The following is a 12,335-nucleotide window of genomic DNA, read 5'->3' on the forward strand; positions in this document are numbered from 1 at the left end:
ACTTGTCCAGGTGAAGAGTACTCTTCAGAACATGAAATCTCTGAGAATTCTGAGGGCACTTCTGAGCATCTGTTCATTCTGTCAAATAGAGCTTTTCTAACACCAGCGCAGTATATGAAATGCCTGGAGAAAGTTGAGGAGATTAAGTTCAAACCGCCCTTTTATGTTTCTATCATGAGAAAGACCACTGTGTGGCAGCATGACAGCGAATGTTCTCCCATCCTAGTAAGTCCAAGGAAAACATTTTTCTGTTCCTTTCTGTCAGTTACTCAATTGCATCCTTATCCTTTGATAAGATAAATAGCAACAAATCTCCCAAGTATCTCTACGCCTGTGTCATTCTAACATTTGCCCTGTGTTATGTTTATAAACAGCACTTTGGCTCTAAGTATGCGGCCACATATCTTGTTCAGAAGTTTGCTGCTGCTCATCTCTTACAAAGGGATTTCATTTTTTTGAACTTATTTGAACTCCATACTTTTTGTGTGTTCAAAATGCACCATTCAAAGGCACATCACAAAATTTCAACAATTTTTGACTTCATTAGGTATATTTCGTGCATTTACTTATTTTTTTTGAGCTAGTTGACCCTGAAATTGAAAAGCACTACAAATGAACTCTGAAAATGTTGAAAGTTGGCATGCTATCATCATTTCACCCACATATCATGTGTTAAAAATTTGAGAGGGCTACGATAAAAACTGGATGCACTTCGTGTACAAAATGGACAATCTCTCTCGAAGTATCAGGGTTTCGAACGAGAACTCATCTCTTACAAAGGGATTTCATTTTTTTGAACTTATTTGAACTCCATACTTTTTGTGTGTTCAAAATGCACCATTCAAAGGCACATCACAAAATTTCAATAATTTCTGACTTCATTTGGTATTCTTCGTGAATTTACTTTTTTTTTGAGCTAGTTGACCCTGAAATTGAAAAGCACTACAAATGAACTCTAAAAATGTTGAAAGTTGGCATGCTATCATCATTTCACCCACATAGCATGTGTTAAAAAGTTGAGAGGGCTACAACCAAAACTGGATGCACTTCGTGTACAAAACGGAAAATCTCTCTCCAAGTATCAGGGTTTCGAATGAGAACTCATCTCTTACAAAGGGATTTCATTTTTGAACTTATTTGAACTCCATACTTTTTGTGTGTTCAAAATGCACCATTCAAAGGCACATCACAAAATTTCAACAATTTCTGACTTCATTTGGTATTCTTCGTGCATTTACTTATTTTTTTCAGCTAGTTGACCCTGAAATTGAAAAGCACTACAAATGAACTCTGAAAATGTTGAAAGTTGGCATGCTATCATTATTTCACCCACATAGCATGTGTTAAAAAGTTGAGAGGGCTACGACAAAAACTGGATGCACTTCGTGTACAAAACGGACAATCTCTCTCGAATTATAAGGGTTTCGAACGAGAACTCATCTCTTACAAAGGGATTTCATTTTTTTGAACTTATTTGAACTCCATACTTTTTGTGTGTTCAAAATGCACCATTCAAAGGAACATCACAAAATTTCAACAATTCCCGACTTTATTTAATATTCTTCGTGCATTTACCTATTTTTTTGAGCTAGTTGACCCTGAAATTGAAAAGCACTACAAATGAACTCTGAAAATGTTGAAAGTTGGCATGCTATCATCATTTCACCCACATAGCATGTGTTAAAAAGTTGAGAGGGCTACGACCCAAACTGGATGCACTTCGTGTACAAAACGGACAATCTCTCTCCAAGTATCAGGGTTTCGAACAAGAACTCATCTCTTACAAAGGGATTTCATTTTTTTGAACTTATTTGAACTCCATACTTTTTGTGTGTTCAAAATGCACCATTCAAAGGCACATCACAAAATTTCAACAATTTCTGACTTCATTTGGTATTCTTCGTGCATTTACTTATTTTTTTCAGCTAGTTGACCCTGAAATTGAAAAGCACTACAAATGAACTCTGAAAATGTTGAAAGTTGGCATGCTATCATCATTTCACCCACATAGCATGTGTTAAAAAGTTGAGAGGGCTACGACAAAAACTGGATGCACTTCGTGTACAAAACGGACAATCTCTCTCGAAGTATCAGGGTTTCGAACGAGAACTCATCTCTTACAAAGGGATTACATTTTTTTGAACTTATTTGAACTCCATACTTTTTGTGTGTTCAAAATGCACCATTCAAAGGAACATCACAAAATTTCAACAATTCCTGACTTTATTTGGTATTCTTCATGCATTTACCTATTTTTTTGAGCTAGTTGACCCTGAAATTGAAAAGCACTACAAATGAACTTTGAAAATGTTGAAAGTTGGCATGCTATCATCATTTCACCCACATAGCATGTGTTAAAAAGTTGAGAGGGCTACGACAAAAACTGGATGCACTTCGTGTACAAACGGACAATCTCTCTCGAAGTATAAGGGTTTCGAACGAGAACTCATCTCTTACAAAGGGATTTCATTTTTTTGAACTTATTTGAACTCCATACTTTTTGTGTGTTCAAAATGCACCATTCAAAGGTACATCACAAAATTTCAACAATTTCTGACTTAATTTGGTATATTTCGTGCATTTACTTTTTTTTGAGCTAGTTGACCCTGAAATTGAAAAGCACTACAACTGAACTCTGAAAATGTTGAAAGTTGGCATGCTATCATCATTTCACCCACATAGCATGTGTTAAATAGTTGAGAGGTCTACGACAAAAACTGGATGCACTTCGTGTACAAAACGGACAATCTCTCTCGAAGTATCAGGGTTTCGAACGAGAACTCATCTCTTACAAAGGGATTTCATTTTTTTGAACTTATTTGAAGTCCATAATTTTTGTGTGTTCAAAATGCACCATTCAAAGGCACATCACAAAATTTCAACAATTTCTGACTTCATTTGGTATTTTTCGTGCATTTACTTTTTTTTTGAGCTAGTTGACCCTGAAATTGAAAAGCACTACAAATGAACTCTGAAAATGTTGAAAGTTGGCATGCTATCATCATTTCACCCACATAGCATGTGTTAAAAAGTTGAGAGGGCTACGACAAAAACTGGATGCACTTCGTGTACAAAACGGACAATCTCTCTCGAAGTATCAGCGTTTCGAATGAGAACTCATCTCTTACAAAGGTTTATTAAAATTCTTTTTGCATATTTGAGAATTTGACAAAACTATGAAAATGAAAAGTGTTTGAAATTTAGTACATTCCATACATGCATTAAATAAAAGGTTTAATACGTTATTACATTATTGCACCAATATTCCTATCTATTATTTCTGTTTTCTTCTGGGTCATAGCCATGAAGAATCTTCATCATTCAGTAGGATGCTTGGGTCAGTTTTCACTTTGAAGGGCGGAATTTCATGAAACTTATTATAATCTTCTGACATGTCTGTCTTGTCATCTACTCCCACGATGTTTCTTTTCCCTGAAAGAACTATGTGGCGTTTTGGCTCATCGGACGATATCTTCTTTTGCTGATTTCTTTTTCTCATTTTTGTAGACATGTCCCTCACATAGAAAACCTGAGCGACATCATTGGCTAGGACAAATGGTTTGTCCATGTACACAAGATTGTTGAGATCCACTGTTGTCATGTCGTACTTTTGGTCTACAACTACCCCGCCTCCTGTCAGCTTCACCCATTTGCACCGAAACAAAGGGATCTTAAAAGTAGGTCCATAGTCAAGTTCCCATATCTCCTCTATGTACTCGTAATATGTTTCCAAACAGTGCCCATTCTCGTCTGTTGCATCAAAGCGGACACCACTATTTTGGTTGGTGCTCTTTTTATCTTGGGCAACAGTGTAAAATGTATTCCCATTTATCTCATACCCTTGCAAAGTACATATAGTCGAAGACGGTGGCCTGGCCAAACAGTACAACTGATCTCCAACGGTGTCGTCATTCATGAGATGTGTCTCCAACCAACTGCCGAAAGTCTTCTCGTGTTCCCCTTTAATCCAAGAGTCAGCCTTCCCCGGGTTTTCGGAGCGTAGAATATTCTTGTGTCTCACGATATACGGAGCCACCACGGTGGAATTGTGTAGAACTGTGTAGTGTGCTTGAGAGAAAGAATGCCCGTCCATACATACTTTTGCTTTCCTTCCTATTGTGCCTTTTCCTGTCAGCCTACCCTCATACCGAGATTCAGGAACACCAATCGGCTTAAGGTCAGGAAGAAAGTCCACACAAAACTCAATGACCTCCTCTGTTCCATAGCCCTTGGAGATGCTTCCTTCTGTCCTAGCACGGTTACGAACATATTTCTTTAAGACTCCCATGAACCTCTCGAAGGGGAACATATTGTGTAGAAACACAGGACCGAGAACTCTAAGCTCTTCGACTAGGTGAACTAGGAGGTGTGTCATTATATTGAAGAAGGATGGTGGGAACAACAACTCAAAGCTGACCAGACATTGGACCACATCAATCTGTAACCCTGATAGACTATCTCGATCGATTACCTTCTAAGAAATTGCATTGAGGAATGCACATACCTTCACAATTGCCAGGCGAACATTTTCCGGTAGAATTCCCCTCAATGCAACCGGAAGCAATTGCGTCATAAGCACGTGGCAGTCATGAGACTTTAGGTTTTGGAATTTTTTGTCTTTCATATTTACGATTCCCTTTATATTCGACGAGAAGCCAGTCGGGACCTTGATACTGAAAAGGACTTCAAAGAAGATTTCCTTCTCTTCCTTAGTAAGAGCATAGCTGGCACGCCCTTGAAACTGCCCTGGATGCATGCCATCTCTTCCTTTATGATGTTCCTGGTCCTCCCGTGGTTCCGTTGTATCTTTTGACTTCCCATACAAGCCCAGGAAGCCTAGAATATTCACGCAGAGATTCTTCGTCAGGTGCATCACATCGATTGCTGAGCGGACCTCATGGACTTCCCAGTAGGGTAGCTCCCAAAATATAGATTTCTTCTTCCACATGGATACGCGCTTATCAGGGCCGTTAGGAACAGGTTGGCTGCCAGGACCCTTTCCAAAGATTACTTTTAAATCTTTGACCATATCAAATACTTCAGCACCAGTATGGATGACAGGCTTCCCCCGAGGTTCTGCCTTGCCATTGAAATGCTTGCCTTTTTTCTTTAAGGGATGCTTGGGCGGAAGAAAACGACGATTGTACGGGTACACATTCTTCCTACATTTGTCCAGATATATACTTTCTGTCTGACCAAAATAGTGCGTGCATGCATTGTATCCCTTGTTTGACTGTCCTGAAATGTTACTAAGAGCAGGCCAATCATTGATGGTTACGAAAAGCAATGCTCGAAGGTCAAATTCCTCTTGTTTTTGCTCGTCCCACACACGTACACCTGGTTCGGCCCACGGCTGTAAAAGTTCATCAACTAATGGCCTTAGGTACACATCAATATCGTTGCCGGGTTGCTTTGGACCTTGGATAAGCACCGGCATCATAATGAACTTCCGCTTCATGCACAACCAAGGAGGAAGGTTGTAGATACATAGAGTAACGGGCCAGGTGCTGTGACTGCAACTCTGCTCCCCAAAAGGATTCATGCCATCTGTACTTAGACCTAACCATAAGTTCCTTGCCTCAGCTGCAAATCTCGGGAACTCTCTCTCTCGATTTTTCTCCACTGCCGACCATCAGCGGTGTGCCTCAACTAATCGTCTTTCATACGATCTTCCATGTGCCATCGCAACAACTTCGCATGATCTTTATTTCTGAACAGACGTTTCAACCGTGGTATTATAGGAGCATACCACACCACCTTGGCAGGAACCCTCTTCCTGGGTGGCTCTCCCTCAATATCACCAGTGTCATCTTTTCTGATCTTATACCGCAACGCAGTGCATACCGGGCATTTATCCATATTCTCGTACTTCTCACCGCGGTAGAGGATGCAGTCATTAGGGCATGCATGTATCTTCTGCACGTCTAATCCTAGAGGGCAGACAAGCTTCTTTGCTTCATACGTGCTGGCGGGCAATTCGTTCTTCCTTGGAAGCATCTTCTTCATCAGTACCAGCAACTTTTCGAATGACGAGTCAGTCACACCGGTCTCTGCCTTCCACTTCAGCAATTCCAGTGTGCTACCCAGCTTCTTCTGGCCATCTTCACAAGGTTGGTACAACAATTTGTTGTGGTCCTATAACATCTGCTCGAACTGCAACCTGTCCTTTTCTATGTCGCAACCTCGCCGTGCATCAGAAATGACCCGGCCAAGATCATTAGCGGGCTCATCTGGTTCCCGTTCTTCATCCTGATCTTCTTCTTCATTGTCTTCCATTGCGGTATCAGCATACTCAGGGAACATAGATCGGTAGTCGTCATCATTGTTCTCTTCTTCTTCATCGTCGTCTTCCAACATAACCCCTCTTTCTCCGTGCTTGGTCCAAACATTATAGCCTCACATAAAACCGGACTGAAGCAGGTGGCTCTGAATGACTCTTGAGGAAGTGTAATCCTTCTCATTCCGACATTCAACACATGGACAAAACATATAGCCACCACCATGCTTGTTTGCATCGGCTGCATCTCGAAAAGAATGCACGCCTTCTCTGTAAGCGGCTGTGCGTTGATCACCGTACATCCATGGATGGCTCATCTATGTTATACGATAGTATATCAAATACAATCACGATCCTAAAAATTAGTACCGCACGGTCTAAACGAGGAAATATAGTTGCTAACTTTTTAGAATAAGTAGGAATAAAGAGGAAGAGGTTTAAGCGTGGCTCAGGTATCTCATATCGTAGTTGTGTTCGGTGAACTGAAGCGGCATCGCTCTAACACACATTTCAACAAACACCTCTAGTTCATCAAAAAAAGTGGAGAGCTAGCACACACCCACAATCCTCCATCCAAGAAAAATGCAAGGAAGAGGGGATAGGGGGCTGTGCTATATATAGGCAGAGGACTTTAGTCCCGGTTTGAGACACAAACCGGGAGTAAAGGTGGCGCACATGCGGGCTGCACACCGCGTAGCCCTTTAGTCCTGGTTTGGGACACCAACCGGGACTAAAGGCTCCTTACGGGCCGGGACTAAAGCCTCGAGGGAGGCATTGCGATTTGGGGCGACGTGGCCGGGTCTTTAGTACCGGCCCAGAGGCAGGCCGGGACTAAAGGGTCCCGGCCAAAGGCCCGTTTTCCACTAGTGATAGCTATCACAAAGGATATTCTTTTCATGATCCACATGCATGCAAAGTTGACGCCCTTCAAAGATAGTGGGATTATCATCAACTAAAGTCATGACTTCTCCAAACCCACTTTCAATATTATTGCAAATATCATTTCAACAAGTAGTGGACAAAGCAAAACTAGCATCCCCAAGCTTAGGGTTTTGCATATTTTTAGCATGATTGTCATTAATAGAATTTATAATGAAATCATTACAATCATGCTTTTAATTCAAGGAGCCCTCGTGAATCATTTCATAAATTTCTTCATCACGATTTTCAGATTCACACATCTCAAGCAAAACTCCATAGAGAAAGTCAAGTGCACTCAACTCACTGGCAATTGGTTCCACATAAGTGGATCTCTTAAAGAGATTAGCAAGTGGGTGAGGATCCATATCACTAGATTTTCAGCAAGTGAAGATGCGAGCATATTGAAGGCACATGGCAACACAAGTGAACAGAAAGCAAGCGAAAGAAAAGGGCTAACGAAAAGGCAAACGGAAAAGGCAAACGAAAAAGGCAAATTGTGAAGTGGGGGAGAGGAAAACGAGAGGCAACTAGCAAACAAAGTAAATGCAAGAGATGAGTTTGCGATACTTACTTGGATGAGTTCTTGACTTGATCCTCCCCGGCAACGGCACCAGAAATTCTTCTGCTACGGCAACAAAAGTCCTTCCTTGGCGCTAGGAATTCTTCTTGCTACTTCTCTGGTTCACGTCGGTTTTTCCCTTGAAGAGGAAAGGGTGATGCAGCACAGGAGAAGTAAGTATTTCCCTCAGTTTGAGAACCAAGGTATCGATCCAGAAGGAGGGTTTCGTCAAGTCCAGAGTACCTGCACAAATGCAAACAAGCTTGCACACAACGCTTCAAAGGGGTTGTCAATCCCTTCAAGATTGTTTGCAAAGTGAGATTTGAAGGCGGAAAGTGCAACGAAGTAAAAAGTGTAACGCTGAAAATATGGTGTGGAGTAGACCCGGGGGCCATAGTGTTCACTAGAGGCTTCTCTCAAAATAGCAAATATCACGGTGGGTGAACAAATTACTGTCGAGCAATTGATAGAACCGCGCAAAGTCATGACGATATCTAAGGCAATGATCATACATATAGGCATCATGTCCGACACAAGTAGACCGATACTTTCTGCATCTACTACTATTACTCCACACATCAACCGTTATCAAGCATGCATCTAGTGTATTGAGTTCATGACAAACAGAGTAACGCCTTAAGCAAGATGACATGATGTAGAGGGATAATCTCAAACCAATGATGAAAACCCCATCTTTTACCCTTGATGGCAACAACACGATGCGTGCCTCGCTACCCCTTCTGTCACTGGGTGAGGTCACCGCACGGTATGAACCCAAAACCAAGCACTTCTCCCATTGCAAGAATCATAGATCTAGTTGGCCAAACAAAACCCACAACTCGAAGAGAATTACAAGGATATGAAATCATGCATAAGAGAGATCAGAAGAAACTCAAATAAGATCCATAGATAATCTGATCATAAATCCACAATTCATCGGATCTCGACAAACACACCACAAAAGAAGATTACATCGGATAGATCTCCATGAAGAGCATGGAGAATTTTGTATTGAAGATCCAAGAGAGAGAAGAAGCCATCTAGTAACTTGCTATGGACCCGTAGGTCTATGGTGAACTACTCACGCATCATCGGAGAGGTCGTGGTGTTGATGAAGAAGCCCTCCGTGTCCGAATCCCCCCTCCGACAGGGCACCAGGATGTGCCCGAGATGGGATCTTGCGGAGGCAGAAGCTTGCGGCGGCGGAAAACTCCTTTGGATGATCTCCTGATTTGTTTGCGGTTTTTAGGGAATATATAGGTGCAACCCCTAGGGCAGAGGGCACCCAGGGGGCCCACAAGCTTGTGGGCCGCGACCTCCTCCCTGGCCGCAGGGTGGGGGCTTGTGGGGCCCCTGAGGCTCCCCTGCCTTGGCTCTCAAGCTTCGCGATCTTCTTTCGTTACGGAAAAAAAATTCGGGGATTTTCTTCCGTTTGGACTCTGTTTCAAAATCTCCTCTGAAAGGGGTCAAAAACATGGAAAAACAGGAACTCGCACTTGGCACCGAGTTAATAACTTAGTCCCAAAAAATATATGAAAGGCATGCAAAACATCCAAAGTTTGACAAGATAATAGCATGAAACCATCAAAAATTATAGATACGTTGGAGACATATCAAGATGCTCTACCCCATTACTCGTTGTTGTTTTCTCCATAGATAGATCCTTGTTTGGTGTAGGAAAATTTATGAATTTACTACGTTCCCCCAACAGACCTGACCCTTGGGGGCTATAGGTCAAAAACTTACAATCAAGTATGATAAGTCCCAACTCATCTTCAAGAAGATAAGCCGGCCCTTGGGGGTTACACCAGGCTTCACCAAAGTTTCCATTTCATCAAGACCCAACTCATCTTCAAAAAGATAAGTCGGTCCTTGGGGGCTACACGAGGCTTCGCCAATGTTTTCAATTTCATCAAGACCCGCCTCATCTTCAAGATGATGACCCGGCCCTTGGGGGTTACGTAAGGGTATATGGAGTACAAGACTAAGTTGAGCATACCTCATGTCTTTTCTTCATCATACCAACTAGGTTGGCCTTCATATCCCGGCTTGTGGAAAGACGACTTTGATACCCAGGTGCAATTCTTCGAAACTAAGTTTTTCAATGTTGGGAAGCTCAAGCTTGGATTTCCCTTTTTCAAGTTCAGGCGCCGCATCTATATCGTTGTTCTTGGTCAACATAGGGAAGACACGAACCGTGTAACCTGTCCCAGTGATAACAACCCCCTCCTCACCAGAGGCGATGTCTTTGGTTTGTTTCATAGGACTAGGCAGTTTACGGTTCACCTTTGGGCTTGTCTCCATGGCTATATCACCCATACTTGCCGACTCATCATGAATATCAATAGGATCATCTGAGGTGTCTTGATGAGCTTCACGAAGCTCAATGTGCATATCAGAAGGGTCAACATGAGTTAGGAATAAGAGGTTCCTGTTTCTCCTTCTCCAGCGCACCAAGATTGGTTGATGGCCTACCAGTTTTCTTCTTCTTGGCTTGGGCCCTATAAAGCAAGGTTAAGACATATGCAAAGATTAAAGGTACTAAACAGTGCTGGATGCAAAAGCAAAAGTTACCATGGATTGACAATGAGTGGTGGCAGCTTTAAAATAGCTGAGTCGCATGATGAAGGCGGTGACTCCTGATAGATTGAATCAGAAGATGTAAGAGGTTGTCGAATAAGGCCGGCTTTTGGGGAAGAAATAGTTACACTGTGAGGCACCTCATTCTGACGTTTACGAGTGGCCGACTTTTCAGGCAAGCCTGCCATAAGATCACCTGAGGCGCTGTGGGTCTAGCGCCTTGGTGTATATAGAGTCTTCTTCAAAAGGAAATCAGGATCCAAACAAGCTTGCGGGTGAGACATAGGTACTTTACCAACGACCCGCCTTGGTGGTCTTGGAAATGATATTTCTGAGTCGGAAGAGATAGAAATTACCTCAACATCTTCGTCCTGGTTAGCTTCTTCATCACCCTGCGACTGAAGGGGTGTTAACAAGTTTAATTTAAAGACAGATTTAAAGTAAAGATTTTACCTCAGATTGGTCGTCAACGGTTTGTGACTCGCCCATAACCGACGACTCCTCAACAGCCGCATTTTTCTTCTTTTTGCTAGGGGCGGCTTTCACTTTCTTGTCAACAACTTCCTCATGTTTTCCTTTCCAAAATGGCGAGTCTGCCTCCGAAAATATTGACAAGTAAAAAGAAGTTTTGAATAGCGAAGAAACTTATAAGCAAGGCAAGAGATGTCAAATTTTATTACCTCACGAGCCGGGTTCTGAGTATAGAACGGCTTCACACCAATTTTACATCAAACTTCTTTTGTTTCACCCAACGGCTTCTTCACCACTTTGTTGACCTCACTTGAGTCGAGGGTGATATTCTTGAAGCGTTGTGCATTGTTCAAGTCGCCGTCATACTCACACATTAAGGCGCCACGGTGACTCAAGGGTATGATCCACCAATCCACCCAACACCAGGTCATATCAACTCCGGTTAATCCATTGACTATCAAGGCTCAGAGTTTGGGCCATACAATGGCGAGTTGGGCACGTTCTTCTTGAGTAAGTGGGCCGGGTAGTTCAAAATTCATTGGAAGGCACTCTTCTCTGAAACCCGACAGGGGATTCTCATTGGCTGGGGTTGTGTTCTTGCAATAGAACCAAGTCTTAGCCCAACATTTAGGATGACTAGGTAAGATGGAAGTAGGAAAACCACATTCCCTTCGCCTTTGGATTGTTGCCCTGCCAAGTTCTAAATAGGGTCCATTAGCAAATTTTGTTTGGTGGTTGAGACAAAAGGACAGTGGGCTCCATTCCCATGTACAGTTCACAAAACACTTGGAATTGGCACAAACTGGTTATGGAATTATGACCCACGTCTTGAGGGTGGAGATTGTAGAAGTGCATAACATCTCGGAAGAATTTTGACTCGGGAGGAGAAAACCCCCGCTCAAGATGATATGTGAAAACCACTACTTCTCCTTCACCAAGTTGTGGTCGTTCCTCCCAACAGCGGATCGCCAACCAATTTCCTCTTTGGGTGACAAGGCCCCAAAGGACATATAGTGTTGGAGTACAGTATGAGAGATTTGAGAAGGCACCCAGTTGCATGAGACAGGTTTTGACATGATGATGGATTCAAGAGAAAGGAGTTGCAGGAGCATATTTGGCGGGTTATTTAAAGGAAAAATGAATTATTTGATAAGTGTGATGCTCAAGGTGGAACTAGTTGGGCGGTTCTAGATTTCACTAACACGATAGTCTATAATACCTAAGTCGCCCTAACATGAGTCGTCGTACAAAGGGGACGCGATTTACGGAAGCTGGTGGATTACAATCATATTAAGGAGCCGACAAGAGGTAAAGGTGGGTTACAGATGGACAAGGTTCTCTATTTTTATCTGCTAAGTATGGGACAAACATGTTTCTACCGAAGTGTTCAAAATTATGGATCTGTGAATGGTTCAAAAAAGGGAAATATTTGCTAACCCTAAATGGTAAAGTATGGAAACGGTAGTGATCTTGTTGACATATTTCAAACAAAGCCTAAGGAGCATTATGAGAAAGATTGGGCAATTG

The sequence above is a fragment of the Hordeum vulgare genome, chromosome 4H, assembly GCF_904849725.1.
Source record: "Hordeum vulgare subsp. vulgare chromosome 4H, MorexV3_pseudomolecules_assembly, whole genome shotgun sequence".
Lineage (NCBI taxonomy): Eukaryota > Viridiplantae > Streptophyta > Magnoliopsida > Poales > Poaceae > Hordeum > Hordeum vulgare.